Below are 20,364 nucleotides of genomic sequence, written 5' to 3' on the forward strand. Positions count from 1 at the left end.
TTTGCTCCCGGGCGGCAAAAATCCTGTTTACGGCCATGATTAAAGCCGCAAGAAATCTTTAAAAAGTTACAATAGTGTTGCTACTCATCCCCTCTTGCGCTTCACGTAGGCGATATCTAAAAATAACTGCTTTTCACTTGATTTTTCTCTCTTTTCTAGAGGTTCTTTTTTGTAGAGTTTTATATTTCTCTGTATCTGGTCTGTCAACGCCATCTATAGCAAAAGGCCTCCATTCGCAGCTCGTGACGTCACTGAAGAAAGTCATCTCACCTACAGCCATTGGATATAGTCAAACCTCGTTAGTGCGTCACCCGGTTAACACGTCACTCCGCTTACCGGATAACTTTTTTGGAAGTCCCAATTGTCCTCAGGCAGGAATTGGCAAGCTATGGCTCACTCCGTTTAACGAGTCACTCCGCTTACTAAGTCATATTTTTGCTCTCCCAAGAGTGACTCATTAACGAGGTTTGACTGTACTACAAAAAAAGGGTGAAGATGGCGCATGCGTCGGTCTGCTATATCCAATGCCTATAGGCGAGATGACCACCTTCAGCGACTTCACGAGTGAAGTCATAGTAACGGACCCGCATCATCACGAGATTCCGGGTTCGAACAGACAGGTTATATGGTCATTCTATATAGTATACAAGTATCTGGCCCGCGAGAGGGGCAGAAATACCACATATCTGGCCAGCGGACTGAAAAGGTTGTGCGTAACCCTGGACTAGATGATGACTAGTTAACTCGTCTACGACAGGAAAGCGGTTACGTAATGACGAAACAATCATAGAACAGAAGACGACGATCACAATTTCTGACTTTTCATTCGGAGAATACCACAGCAGAAACCAAACTTATCCGAGTCCTTCAAGTGCATTGAAGTCATCACGCTAACCCCACAGCGTATGGGGAATGCATCAGGCGTTGGTGATATCAGCGACAATTTACAAGTAAATCCACCGCTAAATTCTCAGAGCAGACATATATATATGTACACAGAATGAAATCACGAGTCGTCACTAGTCCAAAAGAAACCTAGATAGGGGTTTAACATCACTCCCCGCGAGATAGTGTTATTCCTGTGCTCTCTAAATCTCTGGTAGAAAACTTTCGAAGAAGACGTTAATAAGGACGTCCATAGATCTTTAGGCACGGGTAAACACGGCACGCGTTTAGGAAGCAAGGTCGCAATAAATATCTGTACGTGCAACATACATATATATACATCAAGCATTAACAGACGCGTGCAAAACACGAAGCACTAAATTAAAAAACGTTGGATTAAGACGGAATTACTTCTTTTTCCCGGAATAGCCTGGTTCTTGTGACAAAAACCAAAAAAGAAATTACACGGAAATATATTTCTTTCAATACTTGCTGTAGAAAATGTTAATAATGTTAAAGAAGTGTTTCTTTTGAGGTTAATTTCTCCCGACGGGGGGAAATGTTGTTCTTTTTCGCTGCGCACCTCGTATTTCTCTAACGGGAGATTCTCTTCTCTTTTTATTACACAGGGCCCTCCACTAAAGAAAAAAGTGTGTTAGTGTTTGACCTGTCACTCTTTTAGCACATTGCGAAGCTACAGGGCAAACAAGTGAAAACGACGTCGAAGATGGATGGTTGAAGAGGAAGCTGAAACCTTTCTTTCAAAAAAAGCAAGCATCGCCCCTTCTCCCATTCGAAAACACAGTACTCCCCCATCAATTTGGTTTATCGAATAAAAATAAATAGTTATTTATAGTTATTATGGAGATGGGGGCGAATAATGCTTAGGTATTTGCTGGAATATCTCTAAAACTAAGTATATCAAACTAATTTAAAAATATACATATATTAATAGTAATTTTTCTCATAAATTAAAAATTTACTGATTATTGTGTGGTGTATATCCCTTTGAGCGAGAAAGGTTTTGTCTGGTTTAATTTCAAGGGTGAGGAAAACACATGAAAATAGTATCCTACTGCTGTAAGGTGAAGTGAGCATGAATTGCACAAGTTCACTAATTTTTTTTTTCAAGCCCAGCACAACTCAGGTCTATCGCTATGGGTAATTTACTATCTAGTGAGTTGTGCCGGAAGTGTAAGTATGTGTCGTATCTAGTGCGTATCTAGTGATGTGTATGATTGTATAGTGCTGCCAACTATATCTCAGAAGTGAAGTGTAATGACTGAATATTTGTACTGTTTGTAGGACTGTTGCTCTCTGTGGCGAGACTTTTTAACGGGGAGACCGGCTCGCATTTGCGCCTTGAAGTTGGGAACCACACAAAACCAACTTCAGCCAACCACCACTGTATTGACGATGGGGCTCGAACCCGGGTCTCCGCGATGCGAGTCCGTCACTATGACCACTCGACTACCACAGAGGCAAGTTCACTAAACTGAAGGATGTACCTACCTAAACAAGAGTCATATTGAGCTACTAAAAAAGGGGCAAACATCTAAAGAGGTAAAATAAAAAAATAAGTCGCTAATGCTGTGATGCATTGTTAAGAGAAGATATAATGATTGATATTTTCTTAATTAGATGCAAAATTGTAACAAGTATTGAAAAAAATATTGATTCTGTAAGTATTATTAAAATACAATGTATCATCGTTAAATTGGATTGTCAGTGAATCATGTCAATAAAAAAATTTAAATTACCAGTTTTTTAATATTTATTTGAATAATAAATTGCATAATTAGGATTCAATATCAATCACTTAGAATTACCAATCATTTTCTTTTCAATTAAAAACGGCAATTATATTTATAAATTTTGATGAATTCGAAGAAAATTGATATTCGGGGTCTAATCACTATTCGTCCCATCCCTACTTGAAATAATAAACTTCTGTCTGTGGAAAATAGACGGAACTTACGTAAAATGAAGACAGAACCTGTCTAACTTCTAAAAGTGTGCTTCATGTATTTTATAAACAATGAATGCGTGACCCTGCTTTACGGAAGATTTTTCTGAACGTTACTTAGCATCCATGGAACGATACTGGCTGGCCACATGGTGAGAATGTCCGATATTCGAAACAAAAAATACAGGGTGTTTCAAAAAGAATCACCCGATATGAAATGCGTATACTACGAAAAATATTGAACATAGACACTTAAGATTAATTTTATATTACATGGCTAATCAGTTGTTTTTACAAACTAAATTAAAGGTGCTCAATATTTCCACATTGGGATGCACGGCATATGTCTATACGGTATTCAAATTCGTTACAAACTGTGCTTGCATCCACTGCTTCCACGGCTACGGTTATGCGTATCTTCAGTTCGGCTAACGTAGCTGAAAGGGGAGGCACACAAACGTAGTCTTTTATAAATCCCCACAAGAAGAAATCGCACACTGATCTTGGAGGCCAGTGATGTCTAACTGAATCATCAGGTCCCTCCCGTACGGCCGATCTATCGTTTAGGAATGCGATTGTTCAAAAATTCTCGAACGTCCAAGCTCCAGTTTGGTGATGTCCCGTCCTGCTGGAAAATGAAGTCATCCGAATCGGTTTCTAACTGTGGTTAAAGACAGTTTTCACAAACACTGAAGTGGCGGCCGAAGGAAGAGCAGTGGTTAATTTCTGCAAATTTAAAAGCAATGGATAGGGAAAAGTTGTAGAAATATTGGAGACAATGAGACCGGTGGTGAATTGAACAGCCGTGGCTATATAAGTTGTGGAACCATTTGTCGGGAATAAATTAAGTAGCTCGCCGGGAAAAAATTGTAGAGCTATGTAGCCTGGGGTATATATATTACTATTGCCAGGGACAGACCAGAACGGAACTAACGCTTGCAGAAGATTTTGATCCATGCTGCAATTATTGAAAGAAGAAATCGTAGCAATTGTGAAGACCATCTTATGCCTTCCCCATAAGAACAAACAGAAGTTGTTAGATTTGTGCATCGGGAAACTTGAAACTTTTAACGTTCACGTTACCATTGGGATTGAAGATTAGAATTTTGAATACAGTATTTTGTGGCATCCTTGGGAATGCATTCAGAATATTAGTATCTTTTAATAGTCGTACTTCATCTCGATGCAACTTAACGGCAACTAAATGTGTCATGGCATAATCATTAGCAGAAACCATACTATAAATGCCTTTTATTAAATTTTGAAAGGGGGAGGGGTAGATAAATTTTATTATAAAACTCACTTCGGCAAATTTTGAAGTCTTTCAAGCCCAGTTTCTAAAAAGGGCTTGCACGTCGTTGTCTTCTGCTGGATCAACAGAAATTTCTTACATCCGAGAGGCCTTTTTTACAAGGCATTTTCTGGCAAGAAATCCTGCAAAAAAGAAAAAAAAATTAGAATCACATATTGTCATAATAAACATTTATAAGTGTTTTGAAATATAATTAACTTTAGCCGCCTGGGAAGTTTTTAGTTCCACAGGTCTGGGCTTGACCGGTGAGTAAACAAGGAAATACAGGGCTTCCATAATTAAAAGACCCTATATTTAAGTAGCCTACAGGCGAAACCGGTCATCAGAAAATTTTGAAGACTTCATCATGAAATGAAAAAAATAGTTGCATATGTCGCCAGAGGGAGTTTTATTAAAAATGACACATTCAGGCAAACGTTAACAATTGTTAAACATTTTTATAATTGTTACTGCAACAAAACATGTTCCACATGGTGGCCATCATTTTCAGATACCATGTGAAATCACGCAGAATGGCATGCTCCACAACTGACCGAAGTGTGCGGGGGGAAATGTTCAGCACTTGGTTGGTGTGAATTGCTGTCTTTTAAGGTCAGGTAAAGTTCTTGGATTGTCTCGACTTACCAGACGTTTCAAATGCCCCCAAAGCGAAAAATCTTGTGGATTAAGGTCCGAGGAGGCCATAGATTAGGGAAGTGCCGGCTGATGACACGTTCTTCTGTAAAATGTGTTCTAAGGACATTTTTAACGCACACTGCAATGTGTGGAGGAGCTTCGTCTTGCATAAAGGTTGTGTCTGCTGCAAGGCAGTGACGTGCTTGCAGAGCAGGAACAATCTCGTTCTGTAACAGTAATGCTTATCGCTTCCCGGTGATCGAACATGTCACTGGACCTGTAGAACGTAATTCCTCGTAGAAGTAGGGACCGAGAGTAAATGATACAGTAAATCCACGACATACCATCACTTTTGGTGAATGCAACGAAACCTCTAAGATAACTTGCGGATTTTATGGTTCCCAAATTCAGCAGTTGTGGTATTGACTGCACCATCTAAGTGAAAATGCGCTCCGTCTGTCCAGAGGATGTTCCAAGGCGATTCTGAATGGACCTGAACACTAGCTAGAAACTGCAGTGAGAACCAGAGTCGAGCGTCATAATCATGTGGAAGCAACCACTGCACAAGTGAAAGTTTGTACGGATAATTTTAACATTCATTGGACCTTTCGAATCCTCTTCCAAGTCCGATATTTAAAACTTATCGTCTTTATGAGCAGTAAACATATTGAGAAACAAGATCTCTGCGAATGTTTCTAGGTTTTATAACAGCTGCTGCATGACATCACATAAATTTACATGCTTACTACAGGCATTCGAAGTGAAACGCCTTCTGGTGACGACATGTGCAACTAATTTTTTTTCCCTGAAACAAATTCCTATCACTTCACGAATCCTCCACAAAATTTCACACTTTCCTTAATGACTGGTTTCCCTTGTAGGCTACTTTAAAATAGGGTCTTTCAGTTATGGACGCCCTGTATAACTTGCTCTAACTATTAGATCCCGGTATAATTAACCTTCGCATGTGAGAAATATTTTAACGATTGATGAAATCGTTAAAATTTATTTATAAAATATAAACTTTTCATACATTTTGTTATTCATTTTTATTTTTTTTGGAAAATATTAAAATAATCTGGATTAATTTGGGCAAAAAATATTTGTCAAAAAAAATAAAGACCGTTTCGAGCCGATTTCTAAAAGGGCTATGCTTTGAGAAGTACAACGGACTTCTCGAATCGTTAGGCACCCAGTGAGTCTTTTACGAACTTCTACCTTTTACCTATTCTATTCTCTAGTCCGATTTTCTTGACCACTCATCAGGGTCTATTTCTCATAAGCTCGGGTCCTGCGCAAACATGAATTTGTAGGGTTTCCTTATTAGGAACAAGCCCTGACATTCATTCCTAAAATTTGCGCCCTGGACTATAGCCAGCTTAGCCACCCCTCATCCTCCGTAAATATGCTTTTGTCTTCAAGTCCTTCTTTCGGTCACTCACATGCTCACACACTCTTCGTCACTTCTTTGGTTCTTCGATGACCTGACCTCTTACTCTTTTGGCCACTCAATGACCCAGCCCTTCACTTTTTGGTCACTAAATAACCTGACCCTCACTCTTTCGGTCACTCACTGACCTGGCACATCACTCTCTTGGTCACACTTTCACTAATTTTCTTGAACACACATTTCTGAAATTTGCCGCTTTGCGCTACAGCTTGCTCAACTCCCTGTAAATACGCCTCTGGGGTTTCTTCACAAGTAAAAAAATATCACATTTCATCAAATATATATATAAATCGCTCCACTGTAAACCAGTCAATGACATTTATATACATGATATAAGTTAATAAAAAAACGCAATATATATTCCTATATTGTACGTAAAAAACATTATGTAACATGAGAATCCGCGAATTTTCACTATCACTCATCAGATTCGCAAAAAATTGTCATCACCTAGTTTTCGCACATCATCTGAACTTTAAAGTATAACAACATCAATCATCTTGAAATATCATTCACCAGTCAGGACCAGTTACTAGAGTTACCGTGAAGGTCGAAATTATCTCTACAATAAAAAATAAGAGAAAAAGACGAGAAATTTCTCATGTTCTTGATGGAGGTGGTGCCGGGAGGATAATGATGAATGACCCATTGAATGAACCGTTTCCAGCCCTAAAGTGGTAATTTCTTCAACGTATTATAGTTATCGGCATAATCTAATACCATGCCATTATCAGTTTCATAATTTGTTGAACGTTAATTTACTCGTTAGCGCCATCATTAATTTTTCCCATTGTCTTTAATGGCACTTTCAAATCAAATCCGGATCATCATGGCGGAGAGGCTGTGCAGCGCCTTTGATAAGATCGGTTCGAAAACGATCTTTAGACCATCCCTTTTCATCATCGATACGAATCAGAAAAAAAAAAATTAATGGGTGGCGTATTTTCCGTGAAATATGTATTATAAGGCAATGTTCTTCAATCTGTGGTCCGTGGGAATTTAATGCCGGCCTGCGGAAAATTTCGCCAAATTCTTAAATTTGCTACTAAAAGGCAAAGCTCCCTGATCTATTGAAGAGCTGTATTATCAGAACGGAGAAGAATGCTTTTTAAATTTCTATTTATGAGGAAAATATATTGTTCAGCCGTGTCAGTAATAAAAACCTAAATGAAGAATCAAATGGGAGTTAGATACAGTGCTTTATATCACAGAAAAAAAAAGCTCAAGTTCCATTCGTGATTCAAACTGACATAATAAACCAGAGATTGTTATTCAAATACTAGTCAATTATCGTGAAATTTAGGAACAATTAAGCGCACTACTATCGATAATATATATTATAATCATAATACTATTATCATAACCATTAGTTTTTATTAGCTTTATTTGAGTGTGTATTCGTTTTTTCGTGATAATTGCTCTTATTTTGGGTTGCTGCATTTTATATATAGTTGTATTTAACATTTATATATATTTTCATTCACCTTATTGGGTATTTTGCCTGTTGTGGCCTTTGTATTTGCATTTAGACAGCTACAAGACTCAATTATTGACACCAAATATGTCCAGTGACCCGTAAAGGTGAGGAGAGTATTATTGGCCTAGACATTCGACAAGATGGGTCAGCTTGACGAGACAACACATCATTTGTATTCATCAAACCAGTGTGAACGGTGGGCATCAATGCGATGTAATGTTCGGGAGCCGGGTGCAGTCTAGTTTGAAGGAACTTGGAAGCAACGAATGAAATTTTAGTAACTGACACGCAGTCACCATACTGCACAAAATTTACTCTCAAAAGCTGCAAGAAAAAAAAAGTGTCATCAATCCTCTAATTGACGCTCTAAGCATCACAGCCGTACTGATATCTAAAGCAGTGGTTCTTAGTCACGGGTCTTCGGAGGTGTTTTAGGAGTTTGTGAGCTTGGATGAAATTGTTTTATATATCGCATTCGTACTGATTATTATTATATCAAGGGGCCCCGAGTCTTCATCTTATTGGCAAAGGAGGTCCCTGACATTCATCTTATCGGGGGTTCCGTGGAATACAAATTGTTACGAACATATGAAATAAAGGTTTTTTTCATGTATGGTTAATGCCTGAAGTCTAGAAATTCCGTGAAGTGATCATAGCTAAGATATCAGCTACAACATGTATACAACACCTGTATATGTTCATTTATAATATTGGCAGCTATTATCAGAGATTTCACACACTTTTTGTCTATTCAATTTTCCAATAAAGTATGAAATTCCGAGACATTCCAACCTGATGGGGGGGGGGGAAATTGAACTTTCCAATCAAGAGGGCTGTTTGTGCTCAGCATCTGAAGCGCACCCATATGGAAAATGTGACACATACTTAGATTAAGACAAATATTACGCACATTTTTTTATTTTTTTGTTTACATTGGATGTCGGTGACGAAATCATGATATCGGTACAAGAAACAAGCACTTTCAGGGTGATTCAGTGAGCACAATTGCACTCGCGAGCACCCATATCCAACCCCTTAATAATATTACAGATAATAAGTGTAGCCAGAGATAATATCGGTAAATAAATTTCAAATAGACTCGCAATATCCCATTTCAAACAAAGAAGCCGAAAATAACCAAAGTTTTCAAAACTAGAAACGAGATGGTTTCGATCGAAGAGAGAAAGTATAAGAGAAAATTCTAAAACTGGGAAATCCTCGAATTTCCCTCCAACTTTTACGATTGACTCAATAGAGATCGCACGGAAAAACCACATACAGGTCTTTAAAAAAATTGGCACATCCACTTACCCCTTACGAATTTGAAATTCCAAATTAATAATCCAAGTCAAAAGTCGGTCAGTGTGTATTAGATGAGATTTTTCCCAACGACAAAAATCCTTAATGACATCAAGATAGGAGGGAAAAGCAAAGAAGATGTGTCTGAGTAGCTGGACACTATCCAAACGCCGGAACAGGATTCCTTTTGTCGTATCATTTTATTTGCTAAGCCAATAATAATAATAAAATATATCTCATCTATGTACAGCGGCAGGCGGCCAGACATCATATGTTGTTGTATGTGGATATGCCAAGTGATTTATGCTCGGATGGCTTTAGAAGTCTCGCCGAAATGCCATCCTATAAAGCAGTCCTCCCTGAAGACGTTTCCGGGTGACCTGCAATGGATATTTATTTATATATATAGATACATGGCGGAGTCGGATATACACTCCGAATGCCCTGTCAGCAATGGAACTTTTATTAGAGATGCTGAGGTCGGGTGGATTTCAGACTATTAATGTGCGTCTTCTTGATACCCAGGAACATGATGTATACGAGTATGATCCGTTCTCCGACGGTTCCTGTCTAGAATATGGTGCAGGGGATGGATTTTGGAATCATTTTAAAGTTGATATTTCGACACGATACTGGCCATTGATGGGTTAAAAAAATCGTCATTATCCGATTGTGATAACGTACATTAACGACGGTTCTTGGCGAAGTGACTGGATTTATCTGAGAAATATGCCAAATGAATCTATACGTGAGGGTACAAGGCTTCCATCCTCCTTTTTAAAGGCAAATCTGTAAGAATTCCTAGTAATGGACCACGATAAATCGAGCTGGGGAGTTCGTGCTGCAGGCTGTAAGGATTGCGTTTAGTTTTTTGTTTGCTCAGTGGACACTAATCCGTATCGTTGCAGTTGCTTGACAGACACTGGGACTGGAAGAAATCATTTAACAAATTTATTGATCTTTTATTCGAAGTTTCGTACCCGAGACCTAATTAACTTGCTGCTCTCTTGCACTACGGATCATTTAGCAATGACTTATTCACCCCTGAGAAATCTTTTATCTGTGTGGCTGTTTTACTTCCATAGAAGTCATTCATTCATGGTTCCTTCACATTAGGATTCATTTACCCATTGCTACACTGAAAATCATTTATCCATGGCTCTTTCACACTAGAAATAATTTACCCGTAGATCCTCATTCCTAGAAATCCGTGACGATCTCACACTGGGAAAAGTAAATAATTGTATCATGGCTTCTTCATCTTAGAAATCATTCATCCGGGCACTTTCATAATAAAATTCATTTATCCTTCATCCTGTAAATTACTTATTTATGGCTTTTTCCTACAAATCATTTATCCGTGGTTCCCTCACCGTAGAAATCATTTATCCTTGGCTCTATCACCCTAGTCCGGGTGCTCTTTCCCCCCAATAGTCATATGAGGAACCTATACGTATCTTCCATTCAGAGAACGGGTCCCTAGTCTTGTCTATCCTCAGCGTGACGCTCTTCAGGGAGTTTGAACACGCTCCTGGGAACCATAACGCACAATTTGAAAGCTATTGAGCTACATCATGGGCTGACCGAAATTTACAGGTGTAAACGTTCGTGATCAGAGTCGAATGAAATTTCTTATTCAGGTGGTAGCGGTGAACATACGAGTTGTAAAAACATGCAATCAATGCCACAAAATATTTCATCAAGAAACCACCCAATCCACGTGATGAAAAGACTCCAAAGAAAAGTGGGTTTTTTTTTCTCCAAAAGGAAGGAATTTCAAAAAAAAAGTCAAGGAAAAGATAATTCCAAGGGGTAAAGAATTATTATCGCCTCAGAAAGGATGGGCTTCTTAAGCCTAACGGCGGAATAAGAAAGGAAGACATCTATCTCATCCGCTTCTTTTTCGGAATTTATCTCATCTCAATGTTGTTCTGTATTATTTTTTTTTCTTCTTCTCTTTTACACAGAATGTAACCCATTTTCACTCTTTTTCTGCGTATCGTTACCAACTTTGACTGATGCCGAAAAGATATCGTCACACATTACATTACCCTCTCTCTATGTCTAGATGGAAGACGGAGGAGTTTTAACGAGACTTGTTTCCTATCGTTTTTGTGGCTGCTTTATAGTTTTTTGTTCCTCTATTTAATAAATGAGTAAAGATGTAAAACAATGTTTCTTGGCCAAATTCATGAAGGTCGAATCTATAAAAGGTCAAAATTACACGCTCGCCGTGTTTGGAACTTCTTAGATGGTTTAAAACTGTTCTTCGACCGCTGGTCCGTGCACTGATGTCGGTCAGTGGGAATGTCCCACTGGTCAAAGAAACATTTCACCGCATTAATAATCATTTTTCCATATTGCCAATAGATAATTTTAAATTTAATTATATTGTCTCTGTATATTAGGTTTTTATTTCTTATCCGTCAGCGGGTCCGCAAATTATTTTACCCATTTATAATTTTTTTGCGGGTCAACAAAATTATTTCTCTTAATTATGGTATTAATTTTCTGCCGGTGCTTAAATTATTTTTTTTTGTCGGACCCCAAAATGATTTATTCTATTTATTTTTTCCTGTCTGCAAATTATTTCACCCCTTCATTAATATTTTGCTAGTGAGCCATGAGCTATTTGTCTCATGTTTTGCCGGCCCGAAAAGATTTACTCCATTTATTTTTTCCAGCCCGCAAATTATTGCACTCATTTACTAACTTTTCTACTGGTCAAAAAAAATATTTTCCCATATTTTTGGTATTCATTTTTTGCCGGTTCTCACTAATGATTTCTGCTGTTTATTCCGGATCTCAAATTACTTCTATTTAATTTTTTGTCCGTTCTGAAATTTTTAATTTAACAGATATTTATCAGGTGTTTGGATCGAAATTTACAAAAATTTCAATAGCAATAACCAATTCCACGGAGATACAATGTTCTCGATTAAATAACGAGTTTTTTCCCCTAATTCATTCAAAAATTAGCAATAGTGTGATTATCTATTGCTTCCGTATCGGATTGGTTACGGCTGTGGATGTTTATTGTGGGGGCGAATCTGAAAACTATTGCAAATTATTAGCTTCTGCCTTTCTATGAATCATAGATTTTTAGTCTGTCTCTGGATCATGGTACCGCCGTATAAATATTGTCCTGTCCAATAATTACGACATGATCGGTTGGGAAAGCTTACGTCATTGTTTAATTTGAATTTTTTCCCTGTACTATTTTTCGATAATACTTCACATCCAGGAGATAAAAAAAACTCATAAAAAAATTGTTTGTTCTGTTATGTCAGTCAATTAATACATTTAAAACTGTATATAATCGGCCTTGTTTAATCGGATATAAACGATTTCAGCACACAATATCCGATTAAGCAGGGTATTCGATTATGCGGGAAACATTCAATATGTCATATGTCAGTTGTCAGACATCAAAAATGAAAAATTATATTTAATTACAATGGTCAAAATACCCAAGTTAGTTACTTTTCATTAGGAAAGTTATCGCCCTCTATTGGCTAAACGAAGAAAAAAAAAATTAAATGTACGTATTGAAGACAACTTTAATGCTTGGAGGCTAGTACCTACTCCCAAATGTATTTATCTTTACCCAGTATAACATATTTTCCATTAATTCCAAATATTTAATGTAAAACATTATGTGTACAGTGGTTGATATGTATTGGCAGTTGACGTATGAAGCATAATATTCGATCGATTAAGCGGGGAAAAGTCGTTGAAATTACCATATTAAGCTGGGAACTTTAGCATTGTATATGGGAAAATTTTTGGTGCCGGAAAGATTTTATTCGTTTAAGCGGGGTATCCGTTTATCTGATTAAGTTGTGCCGACTTTTTTGCATTAAAATATTTCTTGAACTTCAGATTTTTATCAAATTATTGGAATTGGTAAAAATATATCTGCAAACAATATTGTTCCTTTATTTCCATAATGTAAAGTATTCTGATATTCATTCAGAATACTTTATTATAAAGTATCTTCTAAATGAAAAGGTATCTTCTATCATTAAATAATTGTATTTTGAACAGTTTTTAATTTCCGTTCAAAATTATGTTCACGGTTAGGGGCGGATATACGAGGGGTGGAGCATGGGGCATTGCCCCAGCCCAGCGTCAATGGTGGAACCAACTGATATAGTGTATAAGCATGCATTATATCTGATTGACCACATTATCATCATCATGCTCCCCAGCCTTTCAAGTCTACCATCGCCTATTCTCACGGTACTCACGAGAATCCTCAAGGTGATTTGGCAGCAATATAAATTTCCAATTCGTTAGAAGTTCCGCAGAAGAATATGGACGAGGTGCATGTGTGGTTTAGTAGTAGCATCTTAAATTGCCGTGACGCACTTGATAGAAATAACTATCAGTTGCTACATGCCATTCATCTCTGGCATTATAATGTGCCGATTGAAATACTTTATTAAAAAATACTGGGTTTTAAGTCAATTCTAATATTGCAGTAAAACCTGCCTAAGTCAGACATCTATAGCTCCCTTAAAATCCGTCCAAGTTAGAGGTGTTCAAGTTGACAGCTTTTACTGTACCTGCTGAAGTCGAAGAGAGATATATTGGAAGGAAATATGGAGAAAATGGAGTAGAAATAAAGGGGAAAACTATTAAAGTCTAAGACCGGGATTACACAAAAGTTTGATAAAAGATCTTTTACAAAACTTGAAAGTCAATAAGCTTATTGGTTACGTTCGGTCGAATGTAACTGATACGCTTAGTGTTTTTAAGTTTTATAAAAATAACTTTTATAGTGTAATATCGGCCGAAGAATATTGCTTACCCCCCCATTTCATAGCCGAAATCGCTCACCAGTCAATAGACAATGTTCCCGATTCTAGACACTTAACAAATCTGATGTTCTGCAACTTCTCATAGACCAAAATCGCACGTCCATGGCCTATTACTTTGGGAGAAAAACTTGAGATGAGTGGTACGACATTTTGTTTGCGTGGACGCGCGACAAAGTTGTCATATTCAGATTTGTGAGCAATCATTTCTCTACAGACTGTCGCGTGATTTTGTCTATGATTGTGGACGTAGTTAAGGGTATGTCCCCATCCGCAGACAAAATCGCGTACCATGTGTCTATAGGCAATGTTCCGCTATCGTCTATAGCTTATTGACATTCTAGCAACAAATCATGTGTGCTGGAACTTCTCAATCTGCGCTGTAGACCGAAATTAAGTGTGGACTCGGGATGATGCCGATAGAGAGTGGTGATTTGTTCACGACTGTCTCTACACAGTTGAGCGAATCAATGTAAGAGCATGTACTTACATTAAGAAAATTATGATCAAAGCCTCAAGCCTGGACAACTTTGCAAAGTGGCCGGCCACTTCGGGAACGGACCAGACTTCCGGCATCAAAAACAGCAAATATACAAGTGCAATAAAAAAACAACAAAATCGAATCACGTTCAAGCTAAAAACAATACGACCATCCGATCACAAAATAGCCATCAATAACGATCATAAATCTGTTCCAACATTTCACATACCTCTAAATATAAGTAGAAAAAAAAAACAACATAAATCCATCCATTCAATAACTGATAAGACGCCGTGTTGAAAACCCCGATCGATCGAACATTAAAGAGAGAAAAAAAAAATCCACGATCATGATCCCAACCGATAGAAAATTTTATTGAAAACGTGATTTTGTAAGACCACAATTCTCTTCCCAAAGTGATCAAAACGATCGTTTAAGTACTTGTAAAAAAAAATAAGAAAAACCCACAATATTTTCTCATCACAAAAAAAAAACCAAATAATTAATAACCATCACAACAGAAAAAAAAAAAAAAATAGGGAGACATAATTAATATCTTTCCAACATTTAAACGCAAATAATAACAATATAAGAATACAAGAACGGAGATATTAAGACGTCAAGACATTGTTTGATAATTCATGATTGTGATCAAGAGAGTAAGAAATAAAATACTTCTCAACATGAGCCCTAATATGTCGGACGTGCATGGAATATCCGAACGTACCGAGAGTCACGACGCGTTTATCATTATTATTACCTTCAACCAGTAGTTTACAGGTTTTTCTCATATAAAAGACGTAGGAGATTACAATAATTCACCAGAAGGATGGAGGGGGTTACCGGTATTATACATACTACATACAGTATCATGGACACACAAAAAAAACAAAATAGAAGGCACGAGATATCGCTCTATAATTATCGTTAATGGGTCCTCCCGTTTTTTCTCATACAGGTATGTGGTCGAGATCTCGAGCCGTAAAATTACGTAAAAAAAAAAAACCTATATCGTAAAAGATAATAATAAAGAATAAAAAATAAATATATATAATGTAAGGAAAGTACACAGTAATCTTCGGTTCCCATCACAAGTCATCAACCTAACCCTATAGCTGGTTTACTAAACGGTTAACAGCAACAACTAGGGAAAGAAAGATGGCTTACATGTATGCGATGATGTTTTTATGCTTTGAATAATAATAATCTGATGTTAAAAAAACGTTGAAATATGGTAATTTATTTAAAAGTATGATCAGGTTTTTTTTTGTTTTTTTTTTACTGCTACTTACTGTCGGGTTATTCATGATTGTTATGGGGTCGGTCGTTAACCATGGAATGAACTAGTGGTGGATTCTGGTGAGAAATTTCGGTGTAAATGTAAATTCTTGATGTGTGTGTGTGTATAGCGTATGTTTAGAAGAGGATTTGATACTCAGTTATGCGCAGAGTTTCCTCACACATAAAGGACGCTTTCAACAGACGCGGGGGGGGGGGGGGCTCTACCTTCATGGGCTTTCACCTTTGAAGACTGGACACACCCCGCTTCCCATCTTAGAGTGATATCGAACCGTTCCCGAAGGATGGGTGTATCCGGAAAGTTTTATTAAACAAAACATTGTCGCCTCAGACGAAGGCAACAAAAAATTAAAAAAAATGCTTAAAAACGATCATCAATATGAAATCATATAACAGATAATTAAAATCTAAACAATAAACGTCAATGAGCAATCAAAATTGTAAGCAATGTTATAAGATGATGGCTTATAGTCCTCAAATATAATCTCAAAGAATCTAGCAATCGTCAGTTAATCTAATGATTGTCAATAATCAATATAAATTTCCGAATCGGAGTGGATCAGCTAATCACAGTCATCCATGTTTTTACATTGTTCAGCTGCCACATCAGTTCGATTGTCGACATCGGTCTTCAGTAGTCATAGGTCCGCCAGCGTCTAGGCCGCAAGTTGTAAGTCCTCGCCTGACTGCTGCACTCTTGCGAGAGCGGGTATGTGACGTCAGTAACTCCTCTCAGTCTCATAGGCTGAATAGATTTGGAAGTTTATCGGGGGTGGGGCACGATGATGTCAATACATGATATATACACTAGATCAGTCGACTCCATATTTCAAGCTGGGGGGGGGGGCAATGCTTTCCCCCCCCGTATCTTCGCCCATGTTGAGTCTTGGCCCCAAGTCGTACTCCCTCCAGGACCGTCTTAAGAGCATCATGGGTCAAGTGGTTTTTCTGAGGCCCTACCTGGTAAATCCTAGAAAATTTCAACCAGATCTCATTTTTGTGAGGTCTCTCTTCTCTTGAGGCCCTGCCCGGGTGGGCCCATGCATTAAGACGGCACTGACTCCCTCACCTGACCGCAGCATTCCCTTGATGGTACATACGTCGGGTCGGTGCCTCCTCTCGGTTCGCGTGCTCCTCTGGTATTGTCGTGCATCTGATGCAAGTTCTACTCCAGAAACCTGACAAGACCTATCAGGCGGCGGAAGTTGGTAGGACTACGAAGGGTCCTAATCTTCCAGGCCAAGGTATGAGATTCTGGCATCTTTACCAAAGTGGAACTGGACCGTCTTTGGACACTGCGTTGCATAATGCCAGTGGGGATCTAGAAGCTCCACAATTACAAGCAGAGTGGAATGGAAAATGTGTTACCAAGTTCAATACATTTGAGAGTAAGGTACTGACTTCCAAGTATTCAAGTTGTATTCAATACGTATATTTAATTATATTTTATTTTTGTTCTCCGCTGAGCCAATAGAGAGCGAGTGCTAACTTTCCTAATGAAAAGTAAAAATCTTAGGTATTATGTCATTGTAATTTAATTTTCATTTTGTTCTTGTATTTATTCTGGATTTATTCGAGAATCTTTATTAATATTGACCCCTCATCAGTATTCAAAAAACAAAATATACTGACGTTGTAAAATAGCAGTTAAATTGTTCTCCTGCTTAATCGAATATTGCGTGCTGGAATCGATGATACCCGATTCAGCAGTGCCCGAACCGGATATCATCGATTTTTTGCATATGCAAAAGACGACCCGGGTTGAATCACTGAAGGCTGGCTGTGCTGTAGCACTGCATTTCACGCGCAGGGCCACGTAATAATAAGCAATATGTGACAATTTTAGCGATACCTGGCAACATTTTTTGGCAAAAATTTATCATTCCCCGCATTTATCATACAAATTCTATTTTTCTAGATCGACATTGTGACCACCCTAATTGGAATAACATATTCACATACTCAGTATTTGATTGCATCTGATTACTTTTTTTTTTTTTGATTGTCCAAAAACTTTTTGAGAACGTCGACCCTGGTTATAACCTCAAAATTTCTTGGGATAGATATTCAACGTCGTTGTAATCGATTTCGGTTATAATCAGGCTCTTGGAAGAAAAGACTATGTGTTTAAGATAAGGGGTATACGGCAGAATATAAAGAAAAGCTAATAAATAGTTAAGAAAGAACAGAAAATACAGAAATGGACAGTGTGTTACTAAACATATAGCGACCGAAATGGAATTTTTCTAAGAAAAATCTGCAAGAAGTTTCTTGAACAGGATGAAATAAGTATTCCGCTCATCTAACGGAAGATGCCTCTTGATGAGAGGAGAAAAGCGTACCACAAAAGCTTCATACATCCGTTAGATGTAAAGCGAGCTGAATATAAGTGTCAAGAGTACACGCACACTTGACTCACGTTAACATCGCCAACGAACACAATGACAACCTTTGTCGATTGCTCTAATGCTATTCATGCACCATAATTGCTCACTCGCCCTCTCTCTAGTCAACACTCAAGTGAAATTTGTGATTTTCTACTCTTGAATACGGACACCGGGTACTTCAAAATTCAGTTACGGCTTCGGGTGATAATAATTAAGAATAATCCGAAAAGATTTTAAGCCTAAATTTAAAAAAAAGATCGTCATTCAAGAATTTGCCGGCGGTTCTAAATGGTCAAGGACGACCCACACGACCAAAATCATCAATACGTTCTCCCCTCGTTAACGGTTATTGGAACTTTAGGAAGACGCCATCTACTTTACAAAAAAAGCGTACAAGTAGTTGTCATTTCATTACGTTGTAACACGATCATGTCACAACTTGATCCCAGACGTACTTTAGAGCCGTTAGGAATCGGGTTTAGAAACTCCCATGCCCTTGCCGAGCTTTGAAGTCTAAGCTCTCGAATCGGAGGCTGGAACGTTAATCATCCGTCCGCTAGGTTATAACGGCTTCATAAGTTATCGCGCTCTAGTATGTTTAGCTTATACTAGTATTTAAAGCGTGCATGCCCAATCCATGGCCCGCGGGCATAATGTGGGCCTCGGGGTCATTTGATGTGGCCTGCGCTGTGACATTAAGCCCAATTTTGTAAAAATGATCTAAACGGTACATTTCGAAATCAGTCAAATAATAGGCGATGCAGTTCCACATCACTTAACTGGCTTGGGGAGCTGTTTCAGTTCACTTAAATGACCCGCAACAAACTTCCAGATCACTTAAGTGACACGCAGCACATATACAGATCACTCAGGTGACTTGAGACCAAGGCCGTGACAAGGCTGGGGCAACCGAGGCATTAGCCCGGTTCCCCGAGCCGCATGGGAGCCTCACAAAATATGTATACTTATTTTGTATAATTTTTCCTTTTCAAAGGGCCCAAAGAAAATGTCTGCCCGGGGCTCCTAGAAGGTACATTGCGGCCTTGCTCGGGAGATTGTTTAAGTAGTCCGCGGCACATCTCCAGATCACTTCAGTGACCTGCGGCCCGTCTTCGGCAATTCTTGGAGAAACATAACAGCTGGGCAAAAGCTTTGAGAACTATTCAGCTTTTATGCGCTCCTTTCTCCAAAAATTGGTTCAGCTTTCAAAAGTTCCAACTTTTGAATAGTTGGAACTTTTGAAAGCTGAACCAATTTTCGGAGAAAGGGGCGCATAAAAGCTTAATCAATCCCTGCGGAACCATTTGAAAACTAGTAATTCCTCACAGAACCATTAAAAAGCAAAATATATTCCTGCTGAACCTTTCAAAAGTGGAAAATTGTTTCTTCATGGCCATTTGAAACAACTGAACAATGTTTTATAAAATCATTTAAAAGTTGAAAAAATTCATGGAATAAAAAAATTAACAACTGGATAGTTTCTGAGAAGCCTTTAAAATTTTTATGAATTCTACAAGAACCTTTAAAAAGCTGCATTTCTTCTTTGGGAGACGTTTTGAAAACTGAATCAATTTTTGGAAAACCGCATAATAGCTTGCTGCGTGTTTTTTTGTTTTTTTTTCAAGAACAATTCAAAAGCTGAATCCTTTCAGAACAATCTAAAAACTGAATAAATTTTTGCAGAAATATTTAACAACAATATAAATTCTTTCAAAATAGTTTAACAGAGGAATTTCTTTGAGAATCTTTTAAAATCTGAATTGTTGGGGGGGGGGGGGGGGAAGAGAGAGGCTTCTGTCCCTCAGCACAAAGCTGAATAAATTCTTAGGGAACCATTTAAAAGCTGAAAAAAATTCTTGCAAAACCTTTAATAGCACGATTAATTCTTGAAAAACCATTTAGAAGCTGAGCAAATTCTCGCAGTGCTATTTTAACGCGTGAATAAATTTTTACAGGACTATTTAAAAGTTTCCCAACATTTTTTTCCCCATCGCCCCTTTCTTCAGAATTTTTTTCCTCCCATCGCCCCCCCCCCCAACGCCATCTAATCCATAGAATCCTGTTATACTCGTAGCGTCTACCGCCCCCCCCCGGAACATTCCATCGTCCCCGGGGGGGGGGGTGTTAACGCCCACGTTGGGAATCACTGATTTAAACGATGTAATAAATCCTTGCAAAACAATTTAAAAGCTGAACAAGTTATCGCAGCACCATCTTTAAAAGCTGAAAACATTATTTGATGATCGTTCAAAACCTAACCTAGAAAAATCCTTACAGAGAGAGGGTCATTTTTAAAAACTAAATAAATTTGTATAGGACCATAATGCTTTGCGGGCTGAATCTCACAGAAATCTCTAACATGCCAGAAGAGCG

At 38.0% G+C, this 20,364-nt stretch overlaps 1 protein-coding gene across 1 annotated transcript in view; it reads right to left on the bottom strand.

The window, feature by feature from the left end:
• LOC149088027 (uncharacterized) overlaps positions 1 to 20,364 on the bottom strand; it is a 167,906-nt gene that overhangs the window by 82,953 nt on the left and 64,589 nt on the right. The window contains exon 2 of the mRNA XM_089243973.1: positions 4,155 to 4,285. The gene's annotated coding sequence lies outside the window, so the exon portion shown is untranslated. The remainder of the gene's footprint in view (positions 1 to 4,154; positions 4,286 to 20,364) is intronic.

The sequence above is a fragment of the Pholcus phalangioides genome, unplaced genomic scaffold (assembly GCF_987345545.1).
Source record: "Pholcus phalangioides strain wild (caught in Gottingen) unplaced genomic scaffold, Ppha-v1.0 ptg000003l_1, whole genome shotgun sequence".
Taxonomy (NCBI): Eukaryota; Metazoa; Arthropoda; class Arachnida; order Araneae; family Pholcidae; genus Pholcus; species Pholcus phalangioides.